Here is a 27,747-nt window from a genome sequence, read left to right as displayed (position 1 = left end):
TATATAAATACACACATTTATTTTTTAATATTTCACTTCATTATAGCAAATAATTTAAAATTATCCAAACAATAATAACATTATAAACCAGAAATATCTTGTCCTTTGGTTCAGTACAAGCACACATACTTGTGCGTGCACACACACACACAAACACACACACAAATACACACACAATTCACAATTCTTTTTTTTTTTTTGAGACAGAGTCTTGCTCTGTTGCCCAGACTGGAGTACAGTGGCATCATCTCAGCTCACTGCAACCTCTGCCTCCCAAGTTCAAGCAATTCTCCTGCCTCAGCCTCCTGTGTAGCTGGGATTACAGGCACCTGCCACCATGCCCAGCTAATTTTTGTATTTTTAGTAGCGATGGAGTTTCATCATGTTGGCCAGGCTGGTCTCGAACTCCTGACCTCTAGGGACCGGCCCGCCTTGGCCTGCCAAAGCGCTGGGATTACAGACGTGCACCTGGCCCACAATTCACGATTCTTGACGTCAGATAAAACACTTAAAGATACCAGCTAAGAATAACATGACAAATTTGTGAAGCAATTAAGTAATGAGTTACATTATAAACTAATATCAAATATCAAATGAAAATCTAAAGATGTTGGCATTTCTGAAAACATGTCTTGAGCTTCTTTGTAATTACATTTGTATTCTAAGGCAAAAGTTTCCAATGTATTCAGAGGTTATAAATATGCTGCCTTTGAAGGCAGAACTCTTTCATGTCTAGTGAATAAAATGAGTAATCAACCTTGATAATATCACTTGCAGTAAGAAATCCAATTGTCTATTAAACAGTGAGATGGATTTTCCAGTGTGATTGTAAACTGGTTCTGAAGGCAGCTCCCAAGTACTCTGAAGCCTGAAAAACAATATCCGTGCCTGTTTTAAGAGTCTGTTATATTTCTGCAACAGGAGAGACAACATAAGTAGAGAGAAGCAACAGTACTAGTTAAAACAAAACTCAAACAACAAAAAAATGTTTTATTTGGTTTTAAAGATATTTAGCAATCAGTTTATCAAAACTGAGAAGAGTGCATTAATCTAATAGCCAGTAATACTAAAGTACATTTTAAAAGTTTCTTGGGTATGCAATTTGAAGATCTGGACACTTCAACTCAGGAAAGAAATAGTGTAGCATAGTGGAATTCATAGAACATTGTTGTTTTCTGTTCTATTTCTTTTTAATTATTTTTAATACCAAATCAAGCAGTAACTTCCCAAGTACACTATTATCACCTAACTTTTTTTACTCTTTGTTATTTTTATTTTTATTATTTTTGGTGTAGTTTTTTTTAATTATTATTATACTGTAAGTTCTGGGTTACATGTGCAGAACCTGCAGGTTTGTTACATAGGTATACACATGCCATGGTTGTTTGCTGCACCCAAGAACCCGTCATCTTCATTAGGTATTTCTCCTGATGCTATCCTTCCCCAAGCCCCCGACAGGCCCCAGTGTGTGATGTTCCCCTCCCTGTGTCCATGTGTTCTCATTTGCTCAACTCCCACTTAAGAGTGAGAACATGCAGTGTTTGGTTTTCTGTTCCTGTGTTAGTTTGCTGAGAATGATGGTTTCCAGCTTCATCCATGTCCCTGCAAAAGGACAAGAACTCATCCTTTTTTATGGTTGCATGGTATTCCATGGTGTATATGTACCACATTTCGTTTATCTAGTCTATCGTTGATTGGCATTTGGGTTGGTTCCAAGTTGGTTCTTTGCTTTTGTGAACAGTGCTGCAATAAACATACAAGTGCATGTGTCTTTATAGTAGAATGATTTATAAACCTTTGGGTATATACCCAGTAATGGGATTGCTGGGTCAAATGGTATTTCTGGTTCTAGATCCTTGAGGAATCGCCACATGGTCTTCCACAATGGTTGAACTAATTTACGTTTCCACCAACAATGTAAAAGCATTCTTGTTTCTCCACATCTTCTCCAGCATCTGTTGTTTCCTGACTTTTTAATGATTGCCATTCTAACTGGCATGAGATGGTATGACATTTTGATGTGCATTTCTCTAATGACCAGTGATGATGAGCTTTTTTCATATGTTTATTGGCTGCATATATGTCTTCTTTTGAGAAGTGTCTGTTCGTATCCTTTGCCCACTTTTTGATGGGGTTGTTTTTTTCTTGTAAATTTGTTCAAGTTCCTTGTAGATTCTGGATATTAGCCCTTTATCAGATGGATAGATTGCAAAAATTTTCTCCCATTCTATAGGTTGCCTGTTCACTCTGATGATAGTTGCTTTTGCTGTGCAGAAGCTCTTTAGTTTAATTGGATTCCATTTGTCAATTTTGGCTTTTGTCGTAATTGCTTTTGGTGTTTTAGTCATGAAGTCTTTGCCAGTGCCTGTGTCCTGAATGGTATTGCCTAGGTTTTCTTCTAGGGTTTTTTTTAAGGTTTTAGGACTTACGTTTAAGTCATTAACCCATCTTTAGTTAATTTTTGTAAAAAGTGTAAGGAAGGGGCCCAGTTTCAGTTTTCTGCATATGGCTAGCCAGTTTTCCCAACACCATTTATTAAATAGGGAATCCTTTCCCCATTGCTTGTTTTTGTTAGATTTGTCAAAGATCAGATAGTTTTAGATGTGTGGCAGTATTTCTGAGGCCTCTTTTCCATTCCATTGGTCTATATATCTGTTTGGGTACCAGTACCATGCTGTTTTGGTTACTGTAGCCTTGTAGTGTAGTTTGAGCTCCCATTCACAATTGCTACAAAGAGAATAAAATACCTAGGAATACAACTTACAAGGGATATGAAGGACTTCTTCAAGTAGAACTACAAAGTACTGCTCAAGGAAATAAGAGGACACAAATGGAAAAACATTCCAAGCTCATGGACAGGAAGAATCAATACTGTGAAAATGACCATACTGCCCAAAGTAATTTATAGATTCAGTGCTATTCCCATCAAGCTACCACTGACTTTCTTTAAAGACTTAGAAAAACTACTTTAAATTTCATATGGAACTAGAAAAGAGCCCATATAGCCAAGACAATCCTAAGCACAAAGAACAAAGCTGGAGGCATCATGCTATCACCTAACTTTTTAGAACCTGTGACAAGGAGAATAAGTAGCATAACAATTTATATGAATAATGTGATGGTTATTCAATCCTGTATTCACAAAATGTGTAAATAAAGTCTCTGGAAAAATGATACTGCTCAGCAAACAATAAAGAACAGGTCTTATATTGCAATAGCTTAACAATTTAAGAAAGAAATACTAAATCACATGAAATAATTTACAAATGTTAAAAAATATAGTGGGGCAAACACAATCAAGTTAGCAAATAGGTATTCTAATTTTTCTCATTGCCTTAAGGTAATAAAAATTACTTATTACCTTAGAGCACCAGTAATTCTTTTGGATAATTCATGATGAAGATGGCAAAGGATTGTCATGTCTTACAAAATATGTCAATGTTTTATACTAATAATACTTGAACTTCAGAGCAAAGTATTAGAATAAATAAAATGACTACTTATTGCTTACAGAAATATGATATAATATTAAGAAGCCACTTATATTTGCCAAAAATCAATAATAGCAGATTGCATATTGTTTCTTTTTGACAGGATGATATTTTGATAGAGAAGATAAATAGACTTTTTTAAAGATTTGGGGACATAGGAAATTCTTACAGTAACATATAATCATTCAATTTAGTGACATTAATTAGGGGTAATTTTAGAGTTATACTTAAAACAGATGATAGACTTGAAATAAAATGCATGGTAATTATTAAGTAGTGTAATATTCAGTAGCATATTTATCACATATAAAGATATACCAATTTTATTTTAGGTGAAAGTGTTTGTGCTTTGTTATTGGATTATTTGTAATTTGAAAAATAATCCAAAAGAATGATTATACTGGTGTTCATTTTTAGAAGATCACTCTTAGTCTCATAGTTAGTTTGCTATAACTGTAAAAATGAACTGTATAGAAGAACAGATGTTTGAAATTATATAAGCAAGCATGGGGGCCAACTTGGTACAATCATAGATATGGGCTGGAATGAGCCTATAGCGTTTATATTGCAAACGGCCTTCTTAATTACACACAGAAAGGTTCACAGACTGTACCTTCAAAACACAATAATCAGCATCACATTTCAGTTCAAATTTAGCCACCTGTTTTTGATTATGCGATACCAGCTGTCAATTTGCAGCTATTTATATTGATGTCACAAGGTGTCCTCGCTCTGTTGGCGTCCTTCAGCGAACACCCTGCAGAAGCTCCACTAGTGTTTTCCCTGAAGCTCACTGTAAAGACAGCCTCACATCCTTCAATGCCACACACACTCAAATCTGATCAGACCGGCAGCCCAGCTGGGAGCCGATCTTAAGGCCCATAGAGAGGATGCCAAAGCCTCATCAATATCAAAAACAGTTGTTAAAGAGCCAACTAGTGGAATAAACAATAAAATAATAATTATGCTCTGATTCACCATGCAACTACTACATGGGCCACCTTTCTACTCCTAAAATAACTTCTTTAAAGAATTAGGATCAGCAATTAATACTACCTAATTAGACACTTAATACTACCAACGATTTTTATATATTTATTTTTATCTATTTGTTGCCTGTCTTCCTTTGCCTAATATAAGCTCTGTGAGAGCAGTGGCTTTGTCTGTTCTGTTTAACAATATATTTTTATCTCCTAGAAAGCTACTCAATAAATATTTGTCAAATAAACGAATAGCATCCTACATGTTCATCTATGGGATTTTGATTCCAAATATTATATAAAGAGCCTTAAAGCACATTTTGCACATACCTAATGGGACTGAAGAGTAATTTTAATATCATCAGATGAAGGTGCATACATTCTACTATATTTTCTGTGGCTCTACAAGTATGTATTATCGATATATTTTGTACAATACTTTTTATGAGACATGGCTAAGAAATTGCAACAATAACATATGGTGTTCCTTTTCTATTTCATTTAGAATATTTTTAATCAATGAAAGAGGTGAATCAATCAGATTCTGGCAGGAAAAATAAATGGTGCATGCACTTTGAGCAATTTCATGAGAGTTTAAATAAGGAACTGTTTATAGAAGTGTGAACAGAGCCTACTAACAGTAAGGTCCCATTCTCAATTTTAGGCCTGAAAAAGCTAAAGAAAGCAGCTGTTATAAGAACACTGAGAAACAGAGGCATGAGAAGAGCACCCTTGACAGAAAATGTGATGTTAGTTCAAGGGATGCAGCCAACATTCAGTAATGCTTCCAGGTGTTGGGGGAGGAATAGCGCTACCTCTATCTAATGCATATTCTATCTGTATTTCTATCTATTATCTATCCCGTCTCACTCTCCCTCCTCCTCTGATTTCTTGCTTATTTCCTTGCATGCTGAACTCTACCAGAAATCAAATGAAAAGGCAGCTTCTCGAAGTCGTTTCATTCATAAAAGTTAATGAAAGATCTGGAAAAGGCCCCAACTTGGGGGATAAACACATCAATTGCCCAGTTTATCCTGTGCCGTAATTTTAGGAATGCATTGAAAGAAATTTACAACATTTGGTTTATCAGATATCACAGATTAGGCTGGAGTGAGATTAGTTGAGGAGAAATATCCCTGAAGAGATAGAGCAGCTAAAATTAAATTTGAGGGTTGCCCAAACAGTTCTCACTTTTATTACTGTTCACGTCTGTAGATATCAACAGGGTTTGGGACTACTACCTGAGGATTAGTCTTGAGAATGAAAATCTTGCTATTCATGCTTTTCAATTGTTATGCAAATAAAATTATATTATACATTGAGAAATAAGCATTATAATATAACCCTCTAAACAGAGTATAGCGGTTGTTTTAGATATGTAGATAAAGCATCGAATCCAATTTCTTCTAAATTTTTCTCAAATCTGAGTTTCTTTTTAAAATTTCTCTCTTCTTCCCATTTTAATGAAGTCATTTGAAAACAAATTCCACTTTTATCTTCACCCTTTTCACTCTTTATTTCCCAGTCACACCTCAATGCTGTGTTATTTGACTTGTGCTCCCGAGAGTACATGGAATCACTTTCCTTTAGATCAGCCATATCTGCCAAACACGGTGACACTCTTCACTCATTCCCTAACAGGGCTTCTACAAATAACAGGTAACACTGGTGAACAATCATAACTACCAACATTATCAACAGTATTAAAAATCTATAATCTCCTGGCTTTTGTAACATCATACTTTTCCTGTAAGTATATTTTGAACTCTAAAACATTTTTAACAGTCTACCTGTCCCTCAAAATTCCAGCCTTTGCTCAGGGCTTTTCTTTCTACATGCTCTCCTGAAGCAAACTCATTCACACTTACGTTTTCCTTTAAAAGTTTCTTTTAATCTATATGAACTTAAATAACAATGACACATACACTAGGTTTAAGTGTTTAGTCCTTGGAATTTTAGCAAATGCATACACTATGTAATCACCACTCCAATCAAGATATAGAGTATGACTATCACTCCAGAAAAGTCTTTCATTCCTTTTTTTAGTTAAGCCTCCTTTCTCAGTCAAAAATACCACCACTTTTTAAATGTTGACCACTTAAAATAGATTATATTTTTCTGTATTGGAATTTCACATAAATTGAACCAACAGTATAATCACAGTTTTTGTCAGAATTATTTTATTTAATATATAGTTTGTGAGATTCACATATGTTTGTGAGATTCACATATGTTTTGAGTGCTTCCGTAGGTTTTACTCCCTTTTATTGTTGAGCATTAGTATATTGTATGATTATACCACAATTTGTTTATTCATTCACACATTTGTAGACATTGGGTTGTTTCCCATTTTAGAGAATTAGAAATTAGATCTTTGGCAAAAAAAAGTGGTTCATAATAATACCTTATCCGAAATGTCTATATAGTCTGTAGAATGTCTTCTTTCATTTAATTACCAAGTATTATTAAGTTGTGGTCTCTTTCTGTCTTTCATTCATCCCGTAACAGAATAGATCATTGCATTAATGTTTTCAAATAACTTTTGACTTTTAAATTATACTGCATTTTGTCTTTTTTTTGATGATTGCTTTTATCCTTATTATATCCATTCTTTTTTCATTTTTATTTCTAGCATCGGAAAATAAAATATCATTTACATTAAATCTCTCATTTATTCTCATATAAATATTTAATATCCAGTTTCCTCCTATAATCACTGATTTAGCTTCATCCTACAAATTTTGTTTTATCTCCATTATAATTTGGTTTGAAGTTTTCTCATTTTGCTTTTATTTTTGACCTGTGTTTTTTATTAAAAAGTGTTTAATTTATAATTATTTAAAAGTCTTTCTACATATTTTATGTTTAATATTTTCCAATATAATTCCATTGCGTTCAGAGTAAATACTTGCTATGATTTCTGGCTTTTAAATTGATTGAGATTTGTTTTACAGCTCAACATGGTTTCTTTTGATGAGTATTCCATGTGATCTTAGATATAAGTTTGTTACATATAGCATTCTTAAAATGTTTAATTTGGTCAGACTGTCTCTCTCTCTCTCCTTATGTATATTTATATTTGGGAACCTAATATGTGATATAGGTAACACTAGTTTCAAAGAAGGATCATAATGTTGATACATGTCAACCTCTGATACTCTTTTCTTATACTTATATGGATAAAATTTAGGAATAAGGAAACATTCCAGGCCAGGCACGGTGGCTCACGCCTGTAATCCCAGCACTTTGGGAGGCTGAGGCTGGCGGATGATGATGTCAGGAGATTGAGACCATCCTGGCTAACACAGTGAAATCCCGTCTCTACTAAAAATATAAAAAAATTAGCCAGGCGTGGTGGCGGGCGCCTGCAGTCCCAGTTACTCAGGAGAGTTACTGAGGCAGGAGAATGGCGTGAACCCTGGAGGCAGAGGTTGCAGTATCTGAGATCATACCTCTGCACTCTCCAGTCTGGGTGACAGAAAACATTTTAATATGTTAAACGTTAACAGAAAACATTAACATTTAATACATAAAGGTAAAGAGGTACAAACACCAAAACATATACAATTTCTTACTTTTGTCCTTATTTCTTAACACCAGTGAGTCAGTATTATTTTAGTGTTTCTGTTTGCTGTCTCATTTTGCTTTAGTTTTATTTTGATTTTTTGCTTCAATAATTAGCTATCTTTATTATTTATTCATATGTGTGTGAAAATTCTGGATATATCTTGTTGAATCCACCTTTACTTGTCAAAATAGAATAAATACCTAGAACCGTAAAATAATACAATAAAGTCATCTCTTTAAGCATAGAAACCCATTAAGTCAAATAGTGATCATTACATGATTTCCTTAATGATTTACTAACATTTGTATTATTGATCCTGAAAGTCAAGTATATATATTTTATAAATAGAGGTATTCAAAATTTCAAGTGAGTCAGCATTCCTTTTATGAGTAAAGGGTATTAAATGCATAATAGAGAAGATGCATCCACTTCATAGGCCATAAATTTTATTTTTGAACTTATTCCAAGCCTTAGCAAAAGCTAACCTTAATAAAGCATTTAGTTTTTATTTAAGTATATCAAATATTAAGGTTTGTTCTGTAATTGGATTTCCTTTTTTATGAATCATGAAAAGGATGTGATAGAAGACACCTCATAGATTAAGAAGTATATTACTGTTATTTTATTAATGATTTTAAAGTGCTTTACCTAGTTGAAAGGCCTTGTTTAATTTCATTATCTTAAATTTCTTGCTGTCTTTTCACCTCAAACTAGTGGTATGCCCTCTCTTCAGAAAAATTCACCGAGACACTTTCCCCTAATTTCATTGCATCTTATTTATTTACCAAATATAATAGGCATATTTTCAAGAATTTATTTCATTTAACTTTTATAGTATTTGAGATTTTCATGCTTTCATATATCTTTAAATTGTCGATAGGTTTTTTTCTAGATTTCCCTAACACTTGTTAGTCAATTTCATGGACTCCTCTTTCTTGTTAGTCAATTTTGTGGACTCTTCTTTCTCTAATTGTTTTTAAGAAAGAGTCTTTCAAATCTCATACTTAGTGCTCTTTTCTAAAATATACTCTCTCTTTTGATTACCTCAACGTCACTTCTGTTGATGTTCTAAAGAATTTTCTACTCTTTTAAAACCCTATTTTCAATATAAATGCTTTTCTCTATGGCTTCAACTATCACTACATTTTAACAAACTCTTACATTAAAAACCTGTTCTGAGCTTTTAGATTCATAGGTCCAACTACGTATTTAGTGCCTTCAATTGGATGGCACATAGATGTCTCAAACTCAACACACCCAGGCCTAACTCATTACCATTTCACAAAACTATTCTTCCTCTTTTTGTTCCTATCTAAAGAATGAAGTCAACATCCGCTCAATTATTCAAAGCATAAAATAAGGAAATAGTCCAGATTTTAAAAAAATTATTTTCTGCCCTCTTAAATATCTCTTCATATATTTCCTTTTTTGCATCTCCATTCTTGCTCTATTTTTAATATTAACAAATTTATTTTTAATCAAAAATTTCACAATATCTTTAATTTTGCTCTTCAACAACCTATCCTCAACATTGTTTCCAGGGTGTTCTTTCTAATATCCAAATTTGGATTTATAATAGCCTTCCTTAAAATAGCTTCCCTAATACACTCCAGACTCCTTAAAAGAGCATGCAAGAGCCTCCATGACCAGCTCATCACCACTGGGCCCCTTTAGCAGCCTCTCCCTGAGAGATGCTGCACTGTGTGCTGGCGCAGGAACATTTCTTACTTATAATGAACTCCACGATTTCTTGCAGTTCTTGCTATCCGGAAGGATCGTCTCACCTCCCAAAAAATATCACTGCACTGTCCTATTGTACAGCTTATTCATATGGTTCAGATTTCATATCATCTGTGAATTCTTCCCCTGTCCTTTCCCTGGGAGCTTCGTTAGTCATTGTTCATTTGAAGGGTCCTTAAGTCTTATAAATGCACACCACACATAAAACTATCATAACATTTACCATGCTGTAGGAAAGTGGTTTATTTATAGGTAAGAATTTTCCATAACCTTCTTTTAAGCATCCCTCATCTCTGTATTACCTGTCCCTAGCACATAGCAAGAATCTGTTCAGTGAATTCATGGTTTTAACTGGTCAATGTCTCTTATTAGTATCTGAATCACTTAATAAAGTTAAAAAGCCACAAGTCATTATTTTCATTGATCTTGTGAGATACAGTTTTCAGCAAATTTTCTCTAAAATCCTGAGAATGAAATTTAAAAATTAAAAGTCTTTAAATTTTTCAGAATGGCATATATATGTATATATATGCTGTTATATATTATTATGCTGTTCAGAAATATGATATATTACAAATACAACAGAAGTTATTTAATGAGTGACATTATTTTGAGTGGTATTCCTAAAAAGTTCTTACTTTTTAAAACTAAAATCTTGTGGAAAAATATATTAGAATAAAGATTCTATTTAATTTCAATAGCGAGAAATTGAAATTTATTTAATCTCAAATACATCTAATGTAACACTTTGAAACTGGGAATTAAAATTCATGAGCATGATATGTTTTTATATTTTATATGCTTTTTCTGTAGCAAAACAGCAAGTAACCTTGGATATTTAAAACTTTCAATTTTATTTCTAAGTTTTGTATTACTGCCTCCTCAAAAATGCCACAAAAATGCATTCAGGTGATGAAAATGTCAATTTAATAGCCAGGCAAATAGTGCTTGCTTGTCCTATCAGATACATAATTAGAGGTATGTTTCATATGAGAAAAAAATTAAAATTTAAATATCCAAAGAAAATTTTACATTGTATCTGTTAATTGGATTTTTAGAATGACTAAAAAGAGTTAAGAATTGTTTTAAATAAAATTTATTGCGTATATTTAAGGTATACAACATGATGTTATAAAATATATATACATGATGAAATGGTTACTATAGTGGAAGAATTAACATAGCCATCGTATCACATAGCTACCAATTTCCCCCACTCTCACCGCAAGAGCAGCTATGATTTACTCATTTACCAAAAATCTTGAATACAAAAATATTTTTTAATGTGAGGACATGAAAGTTTCATTTAAGCTTCTAGGAGAACATTTGAGTTGTGATTTTCAAGTATTCTAAGTATCATAGCTAAATATCACTAATAGGGACCCACATATCATTTAATACCACTATTAAAATAACAGTGCAGAATCCTATGGGGTCAGGGAGATGGCCATACGTTCTAACTCTACCACCCTCCAACCCCAATTTTTTTTTAGTATACTCCGATCAAACAATTTGAAGAAATGCTGGTTTACTTATCTATTTTTATATTTTTTGTTTTGCTGCAAAATTCTTTGACATGTTTAATATTCTGGGGTTCATGATGTCTCTTTGTTGAGAGGCAATAGAATAACTTTCACAAGCATTTCATCAAGGGACACTTTTCATTTAATTGTATGTTTTGTTAAACAGATAAAAGCATGTTCAGTTTGCAATAGTAGTAATACTTATGGTAGACAGAGAATCTGAAGTCCCAAGACGCTAAGTATCCTTCCTAGGCCACAACATAAATGAACAGAGAAACTAGGATTTTTCTTACTCATAATAAAAAGTTCAATAAAAAATATGCCTGCAAACATAATTTCATTTTTAATCAAAATCTTTAAGCAAGGCAATGCAAGTTTCATCAACTTAAATGTTAAAAAAAGAAAAATAAACACTCATTAAAAAATCCAATTATAAGTATGTTTACTGTTAATCCTTACTATCCACATAAGAACTTGGAAATTCCATCATAACAGGAAGCAAAATCTCTGGCAGCCTGTTCATTGACTGTTGAAATGTACCCTCTTTAAAACATGCCAGGTGTTCCAGCAGTGCAAAGAAAAAAATGTGTCTGATAGTGATGGACCGATTGTTTTGTATACCATAAGTGAAGACCTTAAGTAACTATAAAACATTTTATTTGCACAATATCAAATATATTTACCTAACAAAAATCCCTTTGAATGTTATTACATCAGCCAGGAAGTCCATTTTTTTTGTTTCTTATTCATTTATTTTAAAAACAGTTAAGATGATTCTGAGATTCTATTGGATCTTTGCATTTTAGTATATACATCTCAAAAAATGGTTCTGATTCTAGTCTTTCCTTGTTATAAACTTAAGGGTTGCTCTTTCCTTGCAAACAAAATTGCAAAATGTGTTTGTTCCTTGTCATTGATGCATACAATCATTTAAGGAAAATTGGCAGGATGTGTCTGAGATTTTGGCTCTGTGATTTGAAGACATTCTGTGTATGCTTGTGTAAAGGCAGGTGGCAAAATGTGAATCCAAAACTATATCCATTATGTTCATTTACTTTACCATTTAGAAAGCACAGATGTTAACTATATAACAAGGTGGTTTTTATTGTAATCACCTGCTGTTAGGGTCCCTCTTGGCACAGTAGCCAAATAGATTCTTGTTTCCTTCTCATTTACAAAGTGTTTGCTATTTGACGGCTCAAAGCAAAACTGGAAATTATTTTTCATTCCTAAGAAATACTTAAAACAAGACAATTTTGAAGTGAAATGATTATAAATTTGAATTGCATACTATTATAGGTAATTATATACATTAATTATAATATGATACGTGTAGATTTTTAGCTTAAAAATCTGGTTTTCCAGTGGTTTATTTTTTGATTTGCAATTTTTTAAGCAGAACTCCTTCTATTCACTGACAATCTTGAAAAAAATTACTTCATTTTTTTCTTTTAGCTTTTACCCATAAAAGGAAATAGTTTAATATTTTTCTATTTTTGCTACTTAAAATTAAAACTTTAAGAGCTTTTCCTCTTGAATACCAGATCATATATTTAAATATACACTCAGATGAATGTATTTATATAACATAGACTATATTTAATATATATACAGTGTGTCTGTGTACATATATATATATATATATATATATATATATAAAATGTGACTGAAGCCCTTTTAACTTTGTCCAATTTTTTCTTTTTGGAAAAATTACATTTATCAAGTATCACCTAAATTCACCACCATTGACACATATAAAGCCCCCAGTCTTAAAATTTAATTCCTTGAATAATTTAATTCTTAACCTGAGACTTGGTCAAAGACAAAACTCCATGTTTTGCTCTACTACCATAGCCTTGGAAAAAAACTTCTTTAGTGGTTTTATACCTGTCTATAGCAGAGCAAATCAAAATATTTACCTCTATCTCTCTGTTCTTTCTTTGTATGCAGGTTGCATTTATAAAACACTGTAAAACTAATAAGCATGTGTTGTATTAATAATATGTAATAAATATTATAACTTAAATTTAGAGACAAAGTACATACATTTATTCAATTAAAGTGTTTAGACCATCTATTATTTATTAAATATCACTAAATCTTAGCCTAAGTTAATGATATATGACTCAATTCCAAAAGGAAAATAATATAATCTAGTAGAAAAATTCACAGATTCTAAAATTTTCAGATACTGCTCTAAAACATCAATGACATTTTCCTATAATTAAATAATAGCTTTTCCCAAGTATAACACTTTAAAAAATATGAATCTTAATATGATCCCAAAGAACTTATCAGACTACTGAGAGAGGAAAATGCTGGATAGAAAGCAGGACTAAATTGCAGCTCCCACTGGGACAGATAGAGCAACATGTGGAGACACATACCTCTAGAACTTTTACTCCGGGAACTGCAGGAACACACCATGAAGGCTGAGAGAATCCACAGACTCTTTGAAGGAAGTGAATTGCTCCTGCAGGCCCCAGGAAACAGCCCCAAAACTGTGAATGCTCAAAGAGTGAAAGTGAAAGTGGGATTGTCCACCCGCAAACACACACCCTCACTGCGGAACCTGAAGGTCCAGATCATGGAAAAAGTATTTGACCTTACCAGGAGCTGAGACAATTTTAGAGAGCCAAACAAAATATAGTGATAGAAGACCCGACGGGAAGCGCCCCTGTGGGCTCTCTCAGTCCCCAGGGAAGCCATTTCTGACTTTATCTCACAGAGGTCCTTGGAGAGGGCTACCAGAGGAACCGGGAAAAGTCCACATGAAAGAGGAAACTTCCAGCTGAACTTTGTAACAATTTCGACTGAACTCAAAGATTCCTGGACAGAACTCAGGGGAGGGTGTGAATCCAGAGTGTAGACATAGCACAGAAGCTGCTGCAGGCAGGGTGGTGTGAAATCTGAAAACCGTGCTTGCTTCACAGCTGGGAGGCTGGTAGCATGGGGCAAGTTCTCAGCATGCCCGGAAACAAACTCTGTGCTGTTGTGGGGAGAATGATGGGAGTGAGACTAGCCTTTTGGGCTGCGTGGGAGCTGGGTGAGGCCTGTAACTGCCAGCTTTCCCCCACTTTCCTAGTAACCTGCATAGCACAGCAGAAGCAGCCAAAATTCCCCTGGGGACATAACTCCATTGGCCTGAGAACCACGCCCCCATCTTCCACAGCAGCCACAGCAAGCCCTGCCCAAGGAGAGTCTGAGCTCAGACACGCCTAACCCTTCCAGAACCTGATGGTCTTTCTCTACCAGCCCTGGTAGTAGAAGACAAAGGGCACGTTCTCTTGGGAGCTCTAAGCCCCCACTCACCGCCTGATCCTCCCTATGCTACCACAGCTGATGCACTCTTGAAAGTGCCATCTCCTGGCAGGAGGCCAACCAGCACAAAACTAGTGCAATAAACAAAACTACAGCTAAGGACTCTCACAGAGTTTACTTCACTCCCCTGCCACCTCCACCAGAGCAGGTGCTGTTATCCATGGCTGAGACACCTGAAAACGGTTCACATCACAGAACTGTGCAGACACTCCCTAGAACCACTCCCAAACCTGGTAGCTCTGCTGGGTAGCTAGATCCAGAAGAGAAATAATCACTACAGTTCCGCTCTCAGGAAGCCGCATTCCTAGGGGAAGGGGGAGAACACCACATCAAGGGAGCACCCTGTGGGACAAAAGAATCTTAAGAGCAACCCTTGAGTCCCAGGTCTTCCCTCTGACATAGTCCACCCAGCACTACAAGAACTGCTAAAAGGAGCTCTAACTCTTGAAACAAATCCTTGAAATACACCAAAATGAACATCTTTAAAGCATAAATCTCACAGGGCCTATAAAACAAAAACACAATAAATAAATTTTTTAAAAAATGTTATTCAGGAAACAGAATGATGAACAGAATAGTACCTCACATCTAAACGTTGAACATAAATGACCTAAATCATCTACTTAAAAGATAAAGAATGGCAGAATGGATAAGAATGTACCAACCAAGTACCCGCTGTCTTTGAGACTCACCTGACATATAAGGACTCACATTAACTTAAGGTTAAGGGGTAGAAAAAATAGTCTATGCAAATGGACACCAAAAGTGAGCAGGAGGTAGCTATTCTTATATCAGACAAAACAAACTTCAAAGCAACAGCCGTAAAAAGGACAAAGAAAGGCATTACATAATGATAAAAGGACTTGTCCAACAACGACAACAAAATGACAATCCTAAATAAGTATGCACCTAAACATTGGAACTCCCAAATTCATAAAACAATTACTACTAGACATAAGAAATGAGATAGATGGCAACACAATGTTAGTGGGGGACTTCAGTACTTCACTGACAGCAGTAAACACGTCATCAAGACAGAAAGTCAACAACAACAACAAAAAACAATGGATTTAAACTATACCCTAGAATAAATGAACTTAATAGATATTTATAGAACATTCTACCAAACAACTGCAGAATATACATTCTATTCATCAACACATGGGACTTTCTCCAAGAGAGACCATATGATAGGTCACAAAATAAGCCTCAAAAAATTTAAGAAAATTGAAGTTATATTACTCTCTCAGCCCACAGGAGAATAAAATTGGAAATCAACTCCAAAAGGAACCCTCAAAACAATCCAAATATATGGAAATTAAATAACCTGCTCCTGAATGATAGTTGTGTCAATAATGAAATCAAGATGAAAATTAAAAACTTCTTTGAATTGAAGAATAATAGTGACACAGCCTATCAAAACCTCTGGGATATAGCAAAGGTGGTGCCAAGAGGAAAGTTCACAGCTTTAAATGCATACATCAAAAAGTCTGAAAAAGCACAAATAGACAATCTAAAGCCACACCTCAAGGAACTAGAGAAATAAAAACAAACCAAAGACAAACCCAGCAGAAGAAAAGAAATAATGAAGATCAAAGCAGAACTAAATGAAATAAAAAAAAAGTACAAAAGATAAATGAAACAAAAAACTGGTTCTTTTAAAAGATAAATAAAATTGACAGATCATTAGTGAGATTAACCAGGTAAAGAAGAGAGAAAATCCAAACAAGCTCAAATAGAAATGAAACAAGGGATATTAAAACAGATACCACAGAATACAAAATATCATTCAAGGCTACTAAGAACACCTTTATGCAAATAAACTAGAAAACCTACAAGAGATAGATAAATTCCTGGAAATATACAACCCTCTTAGATAAACCAGGAAGATATAGAAACTCTGAACAGACCAATAACAATCAGCAAGATTAAAATGGTAATAAAAAATGCCAACCAAAAAGAGTCCAGGACCAGACGGATTCACAGCTGAATTCTATCAGACACTCAAAGAAGAACTGGTGCCAATCCTATTGACACTATCCCACAAGATATAAAAAGAGGGAATCCTTCCTAAATCATTCTATGAAACCAGTATCACCCTAATACCAAAACCAGGACAGGACATAACACAAAAAGAAAACTACAGACCAATATGCCTGATGAATACAGATGCAAAAATCCTTAACAATGTGTTAGGTAGCCAAATCCAGGAGAATATAAAAAAGATAATCCACCATGATCAAATGGGTTTCATACCAGGGATGCAGGGATGGTTTCAGGTACACAAGTCAATAAATGTGATACACCAGAATTACGAGCAAAAATCACATGTTTATCTCAATGGATGCAGAAAAAGTGTTTAACAAAATCCAGCTTTATGATTAAAACCATTAGCAAAATTGGCATAGAAAGGACATACTTTAATGTAATAAAAGCCATCTATGACAAACCCACAGCCAACATTATACTGAATGGAGAAAAGTTGAAAGCATTCCTTCTGAAAATTTGAACCAGACAAGAATGCCCACTCTCCCCAGTTCTATTAAACATAGTACTGGAAGTCCTAGCCAGAGCAATCAGACAAGAGAAAGAAATAAAGGGCATCCAAATGGTATACCTAGAAAACCCTAAAGACTCATGCAAAAAGCTCCTAGGGCTGATAAATGAATTCAATGAAGTTTCAGGATACAAAATTAATGTGCACAAATCAGTAGCTCTGCTATACACCAATGGTGACCAAGCTGAGAATCAAATCAAGAACTCAACCCCTTTTACAATAGCTGCAAAAATCACAAAATAATTAGGAATATACCTAACCAAGGAGATGAAAAGCCTCTAAAAAGAAAACTACAAAATACTGCTGAAAGAAATCATAGATGACACAAACAAATAGAAACATATCCCATGCTCATATATGGGTAGAATCAATATTGTGAAAATAACCAAACAATCCTAAAATTTATATGGAACCAAAAAAGAACCCACATAGCCAAAGCAAGACAAAGCAAAAAGAACAAACCTGAAGGCATCACATTATCTGACTTCAAACTATATTATAAGGCCATAGTCACCAAAACCATATGGTACTTCTATAAAAATAGGCAAATAGGCCAATGGAACACAACAGAGAACCCAGAAATAAAGCCAACTACTTATAGCCAACTGACCTTCCACAAAGCAAACAAAAGCATAAAGTAGGGAAAGGAAACCCTATTCAACAAATGGTGCTGGGATCATTGGCAAGCTACATGTAGAAGAATGAAACTGGATCCTCATCTCTCACCTTATACAAAAATCAACTCAAGATGGATCCAGAACTTAAATCTAAAACCTGAAACCATAAAAATTCTATGCAATAACATCAGAAAAACCCTTCTAGACATTGGCTTAGGCAAAGACTTCATGACCAAGAACCCAAAAGCTAATGCTACAAAACAAAGATAAATAGATGAGACTTAATTAAAGTAAAAACCTGCCCAGCAAAAGAAACAATCAGCAGAGTAAACAGATAACCCATAGAGTGGGAAAAAATCTTTGCAATCTATATATCTGACAAAGGACTAGTATCCAGAATCTGCAAGGAATTAAAACAAATTAGCAAGAAAACACAAACAATCCCATAAAAAAGTGGGCTAAGGACATGGATTCTCACAATAAGATATACAAATGGCCAACAAACATATTGATGGCAGCGGTGGCCCATCTGGAGCAGCTGATGCGAAGACACCAGCTGCAGCAGTGGAGTCACGGCTGGAGTTTCATGCTCTGCAATGCCTGTGGTCATCCCTGCACTCTTGCGGGCCTGTGAAGCCCCTTCTCCTGCAGACTCAGAAGTCCCTGCTCCCAAGAACTGGTGTCTCCCCATTGCCTGCACCTGCTCTGGTATGGAGCAAAGTTGCAGCTAAGCCTGGATGTTGTCACAACCTGCTTGAGTGTACGTGAACTCAGGGCTATGCTGACATGCCGGCCCCACTGCTGTCTCAGTCCCCTCTGAAACTTTTGGCATTGACGAGCTAAGGGAGGGAGGCCGGGGGCTCTGAGGGCAACTTGGCAAGAGCCTGCAGACGCCCCTTGGCATTAACAGTTTGGGCTCTGTGGATGGCATGTTGATGTTGCCAGGAAGCCAACAAGCTCTTGGGTGAAAATGGGTGGGTCCCTGGTGAAACAGTACCTTCAAGCGAGGGACAGCCTAAAGCCTGGGGGCTGGGCTGCCATTTCTGGGTGGAGTCAGTGACCCAGGGTAAGAACTTACTTACAGTGCTTTTTTTCAATGGCCAGCCATGGATCAGTCAGCATGCACTTCCTCCCTTCTGAGACCGTAAAAACCCCAGACTCAGACAGATGTCGGGACAACCAGCTGCGGAAAGGAGCTACCTGCAGCACGTCTCTTCTCTGTTGAGAGCTGGACACTCATCAGGATAGCCTGCCTGTGGTAAGGAGCTACCCACTACAGGTCTCCTTTCAGCTGAGAGCTGGACACTCATTAGGACAACCTGCCTGCAGAAAGGAGCTAACCACTTTGGGACTCCTGAGAGCTGTTCTGTCATTCGATGAAACTTCTCTCTGCCTTATTCACCCTTCAGTTGTCCATGTACCTCATTCTTCCTGGACGTGAGACAAGAAGTCAGGACCTGATGAATGTGGGCCTGAAAGAGCAGTAATACAAACAGGGCTGAAACATGTCCCCCCGCTCACCACACTGTAGGTGACAATGAGAGAAGAGAAGGAGAGAAGAGCTATGGGCCTCTGGGGAGCCCAGACCTAGGGCTGGGCCAGGGCTATGACACCCACTTTGCGGCTCTGCAGTTCATGGGATCTCTAAGATTTTAGGAGTCACCACATTCTCTAGTGCCCACAGTGGAAGCTGTTTGCAGTACACTTGGTCTAGCTGCAGCCTCACATTTAGCCAGCGCCTGTACCAGTGCCTGGAGCTGCCTGCCCTGCTGCAGCCGGCACATCTGGCTGTGCACAGTGGCCAGACCCCATGCTCACTCACACACCTCTCATCACTCTGCACCTGGCTCACCCTTGACAGGTATGGGATCTGAGCTGGTAGTGTGAGCCAAGTGCAGCCTACCAGGCTGAGTGGGCAGAATAAGCCCAACAGGCCTGTGCAAAACTCAGGCAAAGGCACCACCATCCACAGAGATTTCTGGCTCAAAAAGCGACACCCCTAAGGATCCTGTGACATGAAAAAATGCTCAACATCACTAATGATCAGGAAAATGCAAATCAAAACCATAATGCAATACCACCTTACTCCTGCAAGAATGGCCATAATGAAAAAAAAATAGTAGATGTTGGCAGGGATGTGGTGAAAAAGGAACACTTTTACATTGCTGGTGGGAATGTAAACTAGTACAACCACTATGAAAAACAGTGTGGAGATTCCTTAGATAACCAAAAGCAGAACTACCATTTGATCCAGCAATCCCACTGCTGGGTACCTAATTGAAGTAACTCAGGAATAAAAGCCAAATATCATAGGTTCTCACTGATAAGTGGGAACTAAGCTATGAGGATGCAAAGGCATAAGAATGATACAATGGACTTTGGGGATTTGGGGGTAAGTGTGGGAGGAGGGTGAGGGATAAAAGACTACAAATTAGTTACAGTGTATACTGCTTGGGTGATGGGTGCACCAAAATCTCACTAAAGAACTTATTCATGTAACAAAACACCATGTGCTCCTCAAAAACCTATGGAAATTAAAAAATAATAATAATAAAGAACTTTTTTTATCAAATAAGAACTTAGTGTGGAAACTTCTCCATGTAACTTGTCGTTGTCCTTCAAGAAAACCTGTTTCTGGCCATGTGCGGTGGTTCACACTGGTCATCACAGCAATTTGGGACGCTGAGACAGGCAGATTGCTTGATCCTAGGAGTTCAAGACCAGTCTGGGGCACATGGTGAAACCTCTTGTCTACAAAAAATACAAAAATTAGCCGGACGTGGTGCACTGTGCCTGTAGTCCCAGCTACTCGGGAGGCTAAGGTGGGAGGATCACCTGAGCTAAGGAGTTCAAGGCTGTAATGAGCCATGATTGCGCCACTGCACTCTAGCCTGGGTGACAGAATGAGACTCTGTGTCAAAACAAACAAACAAACAAAGAAAACTTGTTTTTAATTAAATACTATCTTAAAAAATGTACAAATATATACATTTTTTATTTGTAAAGAGTTACTGGTTTTTTTTTTTTTTTGGACAACCAATCTTTGAAATCTGATTAAGAATTTTTGAAATATTATTGTATTAATTAAAGAATGCTAAGTGTTGTAACAAACATACAAAATCATTTTTATGGCTCAAATTATCATTGACATGTTTTTAATGCTCATATAAAAACCAAAACATATTTCTGTAGAGCTAGTGGTTCTCAAGTAGTAATACAGGACTCAGATTCCTTCCGTCTTCTGGCTCCTTTGTTCTCAATACATGACTTTAAAGTCTCCCCTGCTCATCTGTACCAAGTCCATCAAGGAAATGAGCATGGAGAATCACCTCTGGAAGGCTCTCATGGTCCAGGCCTTCAATTTTCACACATCACTACTGCTCATTTTCCATGTGCTAAATATCTGTGATTTGACCATACCCTACTATAAGAAACATTGACAAATACACATTCACATTGATCTAGGAAGAAAAAGAAATGGATTTGGTGAGCAGCTATTCATCATATGTTTCAATGACATATTTTTCAATTAAAATTAGTATATGTGTATATATGTGTGTGTTCACATACATGTAATATTAGAGTGTCTCTATATTGGAATTAATCCTTAATATATGCCTATTTGAATTCAGGAGTTCCCTGGAAGTTCTTAATGGTATTTTTGAATTCTTACATTTTTCTCCCCTCATTGTTTCCATTTGTATTTAACTTCAATATAAGTGGAAAATATGGAATACATGACTTCCTGTAATCTTTATCTTCCAATAATACATTCGAGCTTATTTTTATTTCAGTTAGAAAATATTTCTATCAATTGCTATTTCTTGAAATAGTAGACAATACAAAAAATAAAATTCTGGTGAATTTTTGTGAATGGGTTACACTTCTGTTATACTGCAAACAAATTTTGGAAAACATCATTAGACAAATGTTTTCCACTTAAAAACTTTGCATAATAAAGTAAAAGTTTAAAGAAACTAAAAAGACTCTTCAATATATTTTAGAGAAAATTACTGAACAAGTTAAAAAAAAAACTTAATTTTTTTTTACTTTTTCCCATTATGTTGTGGCAAAACCCAAAATAACAGTTTTTGATACAGGCATAATATTTCGAATAAAAATACTTGATGCGGAAGATGTGAACAAAATTTTCCTTGGAATTACTATTACTAAAGATGAGTTAATCATATATTTTTTACCCCAGTTTTATTAGAATATGCTATTTATGCTTAAATTTCAAAGGAGCTTGCAAAGGAGATTATTTTAAAATAATCAGCTGATTTTAGGTTTCATTCATGAATTTTCAGGTGGATTTTTTTCTAGCCCCAAATTTTCTTCATTAAACTAAAGAGCCATATGATGCAATAGCTTGAAAATTAGTTATAGTATATCAGATTGATGCACTTCTGTGAAAAAGGTCACACTCTATATCTATTTCAAAATGCAGACACTGCATTTTGGTAATGTTTTAAATCCACGGAGACACAGTTAGAGGATGAAAACTGGAAACTGAAGAATAATTTTAAGAATGCTAAGCTCTCTGCTTTACTCATGTAAGTTACATGACATAAAATCTCAGGGAAGTGTTTTGACTATTACTGTACAAAATAGGAAGAACCAACTCAGTGAACAAATTGCCTTTTGTTTGCTGAGTCAGTTATTTTACAAAGAAAACTATTGCTTATTTTCAGTAGACATTTTTAGCTTTCCATGAATACTGAAAAATTAAAGACTTTAAGTTCTGATCATGAAAAACAAACAAATTTATTTCACCAAAAATATTTTCAACTTAGTTGTTATTATTAAACATATAGCTTCATATATTAAAATAGTAGAAAAGTAAGGTTAATAGTATATTTTATTACATTAAGCAAATTAATGCATATATGCCATAGGCATGAATATTTAGAATGTTTAAATAGCACTACTTTTAATCATTTTATTCATTTCAGCTTATGAATTTTCTTTTACTTACTATCAGAAATTAAGCATTTATTAAGCCTCAAGAGAGTGAGGCTTAAGTTATTACTTAAGATGGTTTTAAAAGAAAAATAAAATTGCAGCATTTAAAAAAGTCACAATTTATCTAGTAAACCAAATACATTCAGAAAAATATAATGCAAAAACACTTTTAAAAGGCACCTATCTGTAGATACAGAAATCATACTGTGAAGGTTGTTATAATTACTGAGGAGAGGTTTTTTTCAGTATGGAAGTTTCCCAATAGTTCGAAATACATTAAGTTACAGAAGCCTCTTAAAAGAAAAGGAATCGTTTCTTGAATAGTAATCAAAAGTATTGAAACGGGAAGCGCTCTTGTCCCCCTCACAGTGCGTGCAATGGGGGTGTGGCTCACTTCTTCAGTGCCCCACTGCTCAAACCTCTAGGGGAGCATATAGACAGGTAGGCTGTGGGGCTCCCACCCCGTGGTGATGTCTAGAAGTGGATGTTCACAGCTCCCGAAGCCCCACTGGGCACGTGTTACAGGGTGCTCTTTTAGTTTTACAGTCTATAGGCGGCTTGTGTTGACCAGCTGAATTAGACCCTCTACCTTGTCTCAAGGACAGAGGACTTTCTGTATCCCCGGGTTCTTGCCTTGATGTCTGGAAAGAATGGGAACACATGTGGGCTTGGAGAATGAGTGCAAGGTTTTATTGAGTGGAAGTAGCTCTCAGCAGGTGGGGGAGCCGGAAGGAAGATGGTTTTCCTCTGGAGTCGGGCTGCTTAGCGGCCTGGGCTGTCCTCTGACTGTCCTAGCCAAACTCTGTATCTTCTGCTTCTACTGGTCGGGTGGCCTGCGGGTGTGGTGTGCTGGTGCCTGTCGTTGCGTGCCTCTTGACGTCCAGCTGCCTGTGTGTTCCTCCGCTGATGTGCTCCTCACCACATCCAACTGCCTCTGTCTCTGCCTTGCTAGGGTTTCAGGTTTTTATAGGCACAGGATGGGGGCATGGCAGGCCAGGGTGGTCTAGGGAGATGCTACATTTGGGCAAGACATGCCTGTCCTCACTTAGGTCCGTGGGGGTGGACCCCTAGCCAGGGACTACGCCCTCCTCTACCCAGCACTTCGCTTTCCCTCCCCACTTTAGTATCATTTAAAGGGACCACGCTCTTCCCTTCCCAGTACTTCTATATCAATATTACTCTAAGATTTACAATACAAATTAAGATCCAATTGTTTGAGAGAACTGCAATAAGTAAAGAATGCTTATGATCCCACATATTTTAATCCGAAAATAAACACACACATGTGTGCACACAGGCACACGCACACATACATGATTTCAAAATCAATTCTCAGGTATACTATATGACTATCAAAATTGAAATCTCTGTAAAACTTAAAAATTGTGCTGTAAAAATAGTACTAAGTATTCAAGAAAAAAATAAAACTGCTAAGAATTGCTGAGGGTAGTTTGGCAAAAATGAGAATACAAACCATGAGAATACAGAGTGATTTTTCTTTTTTATTTACCCTGAGGAGCCATTAATTTATTGTTCTGTAACTGAACAACACATTTTAACTTTCGTGCAGCCTCTCCACCAGTATATTGAGACTTTTGAAAGAACAGCTCAAGGATTGACTTTTCTAATTAGCTTTTGGATTCCAAATTTCTTCTTGGTTTTGTACTTCATCTTCCACATTTTCCAACTTCATCATTGACCCTGAATGTGTCTTATCTTCCTTGTTATGATCTAGGCCTTTGACTTAATTATTCAACTTGTTGCATGTGTTTGACTCTTGAACTCCTGGTTATAACAATGACACACTCATGTTTCATCCATGAGTTCTCCACTAATAAAATATCATTATAATTTTGGCCTGTCTTCATACATGACTAATCATATTTGGATAGCCACAAAGTTATAGCATCATCCTGGATCGTTTAGAAGCTTTAAACTTAATCATTGTTAGTATATATGTGATATGTCAATTTGCTTAGTTGATCCTGCAATACACTTGATAATTAAAAATTTTTTTTTTGTTCAACTCTATGAAAAGTCAGTCAAAATGTATTTAGAGTGTTCAGCACTCTAAAAGGCCCTCTGAGGGGAAGAAAAGGAGGGAGATAGACACAGATTAATTACATGAAATATAAGAAATCACAAATAACATTGGACAATATTGTTGCTAGCAATTCTCCCTTTTCATCAGGCTTTCATAACTGTAGCTCAAGGAATAGTTTGGGGTCCCTTGAAATCTGGAGACCAGTTATTGCCCTTTGACTCTTGTCCCAGGCTTTGTCTCTCTCTGTCCTGTTTGGAAAGGATGATTCATTTTCACTTTGTTTGCCTTTTTAATTGCTAAAATTGTATTTTCATCTGATGTCTTTTAGTCTGGGCCAAAAATTTTTTATGTCTTATTCACATTTAATTTTTCAGAAAGAGTTCCTCAAGGTTTTACCCTTTGTAAAGTGGAACCAAGTAAGGCAAATGATATCAATTTTAGGTTGTACTAGCAAATTTATAAGTCACAAAATAAGTTTTAAAGAAGTCTCTATACAATTATGTATAAATGTTACATTGCGTAGTAGGGAATACCAGATGACTACTTCAACAGCCACATGAATTTTTATACATGAAGATATAAAACTATGAAAATTAAATTTTAAACATTAACATCAATGACATATTTAAACTTGTTTTTCACCCAATGAAGAAATAAATATGTAATTAACTACATAGTACTTGATAAAATTAAACATTCTATAAAACCCAAATACGAAACATTTCAAATAAGTACCCATCTTCACCTGCACATTAACTAATATCTGCACCTGTGTAGAAGTGAGTGACGGCCTCGTGGTATGGTATTACCTCAGTTTATTTGCCAGGGTCCAGAGTCAGAGCTCACCCTGAAAGTTCATCTGCCTGATTTAGCTCTGCACTCCAGTGGATTCATATATAAGAAAATAATTCACATTAATCTAGCCCACAGGACTGATGCCAATTTTCTAATGTTCTGTGTAGTTAACTGTGTGTTCCGTATAAGCTGCTGCTTCAGGTAAATCATCTGCTTTCCATACACTATTTTTTTTATTTTTAAATTTTGGTGAGGCAGAGGGAGAGAAGACTTTCATTTGACTTACTTATCCTTATTCAAATTAATACATTTAACAAACTGTCCTTCAATAGCATATGAAATAATTGTAGCAAGTCAATAAATAATGAAATTTAGTAATATTTTAAAACTATTATACATATAGAAAATATATTACTAAGGATTATGCTATATTATTCACTGAATATACTGTATCTACCTTTTAGTAATGTGTAAACTATAAAATGACTCCTGGTCAGGAAATTATTTTTTAGTAATACTGATTGTATAACTACTGACTTAACTTATGTGGGTAGCTGAATAAAGGGTCACTTAAATTAGGATGAAATAGGTGATAAATAGATCTATCTTTGGCAAAATCAAATTACCAAGATTACAACATTTTTAAGGTGAGAAGAAAATTAAGGCTGTCTGTATTTGCAGAGTGAAGATTCTAGACAAATATTTTGCTATACATAGAATAATATATAATTGAAATGGCTATTTTCATTTTTAGGGTACAAATATTTTCTTAATTAAATATTATCTCTCTCTCTCCAAGTGGATATATCTCATCAATGAAAAGAGGCAACACACTATTTTCCAGATATTTGAAAATAAATATCAGCTGAAATTATATTGTGAACAATATGCAGTTTATAACATTCTATTTATAGTATCCAGTGTTTATAATACCATAATATGTATGATCATTTAATAAATCTATACAATAATACATTTGAATTTAAATTTTAAAAATATATTTAAGAGCTTAGAAATGATACCAACTTGTTAACCTTGAATTTTAATATAAAGATTTTTAAAATATAAGCTATTAGATATAATCTAAAACTTCTTCAGACAAATAATTTTTAAGATGCTATTTTAACATATTGCATGACGGCAATGAGTATCTGCAACAGCAGTCTTTAAATTTAAAAAATAAAATTCAATCAGAATTGTATGATCCTATAGATGTATAGTTGGCATCTATGCACTTAGATGCTAGTTATATGTATTATAAACCCACCAAAATCAGGGCTATATCTTCTTTTTGCATTGAGACATTCTACAGTGTTAGGAACATACTATCTCATCATGGAGAATTAATAAAGGCCTATCTTATAAAGTGGATAAAGTATAGAGTATATATTTGGCTCAAACCTACACATTTTTTTGGCAGCAGGGTATGAGATATTACGCTAAATATAAGAAGACAAAAGCTATTAAGGTGGGAAATGTTTCAACATTTTAATCCAGAGATTGAAACATTTTAGCTTTAGAAAGCCAATGCCGTATGTACCAGAAATTCCATTATATAATGTAAATGTTTCTATTGCACAGGAGTCCATCACAGCCTAAAGTTCATTGTGAGGTTTTATCTTAGTTTCCAGTTGTTTTGTAGAAATAAAACCTGAAGCTGAGGTTAACTAGCACCTTATGTACATTTAAAATAAATAATGCCAATGTAATCAGTTCAAACATTGAAATGTTAATGAACACAATAATGTATCAAGAACTGAGCTCAAGAACTTCCTTTTCAGGGCAGTTTGAGCCCTTCCGTGTATTTGTTCCATGAATTGTAGGCGAATAATCTTGGCTGTAATTTAGTTGAAGAAATTTATTTATACTAACTTGACCTGAGACCCAAGGCTTCAGGATTAATTGTTTAATCAGACTTTCATAGAGCAGCAAATGTCCTGATGTTTTATGTACTTGCCAATTTTCTCTCTACTTTCATTTTCTTCTCCTTCTCTGTGTAATTTCTTCCCCCTTCTTCTTTCTGTTCATCTTCCTGCATATTTATGTCTTCCATCTTTTCTCTTCCCCTTTTTACTCTTTCCCTCTCACACTTACTTTCATTTTTTAATGGCATTTGCATTTTCTCTTTTCCTGTCTTCTTTTTCCTTAC

General features: G+C 35.2%; 1 protein-coding gene and 1 long non-coding RNA gene across 3 annotated transcripts in view; one reads left to right on the top strand and one right to left on the bottom strand.

Annotated features, from left to right (window-relative positions):
• LOC129059126 (uncharacterized) overlaps positions 1 to 14,015 on the bottom strand; it is a 45,484-nt gene extending 31,469 nt beyond the window's left edge. Inside the window, exon 1 of the long non-coding RNA XR_008524840.2 lies at positions 13,690 to 14,015. This is a non-coding gene — a long non-coding RNA (uncharacterized LOC129059126). The remainder of the gene's footprint in view (positions 1 to 13,689) is intronic.
• Positions 1 to 27,747, top strand: part of FSTL5 (follistatin like 5) — an 807,547-nt gene that overhangs the window by 352,576 nt on the left and 427,224 nt on the right. The window lies entirely within an intron of this gene.

This window comes from Pongo abelii, chromosome 3 (assembly GCF_028885655.2).
Source record: "Pongo abelii isolate AG06213 chromosome 3, NHGRI_mPonAbe1-v2.0_pri, whole genome shotgun sequence".
Classification (NCBI taxonomy): domain Eukaryota; kingdom Metazoa; phylum Chordata; class Mammalia; order Primates; family Hominidae; genus Pongo; species Pongo abelii.
The sequence above is the reverse complement of the archived record's forward strand: the minus strand, read 5'-3'. Positions and strand labels throughout refer to the sequence as shown.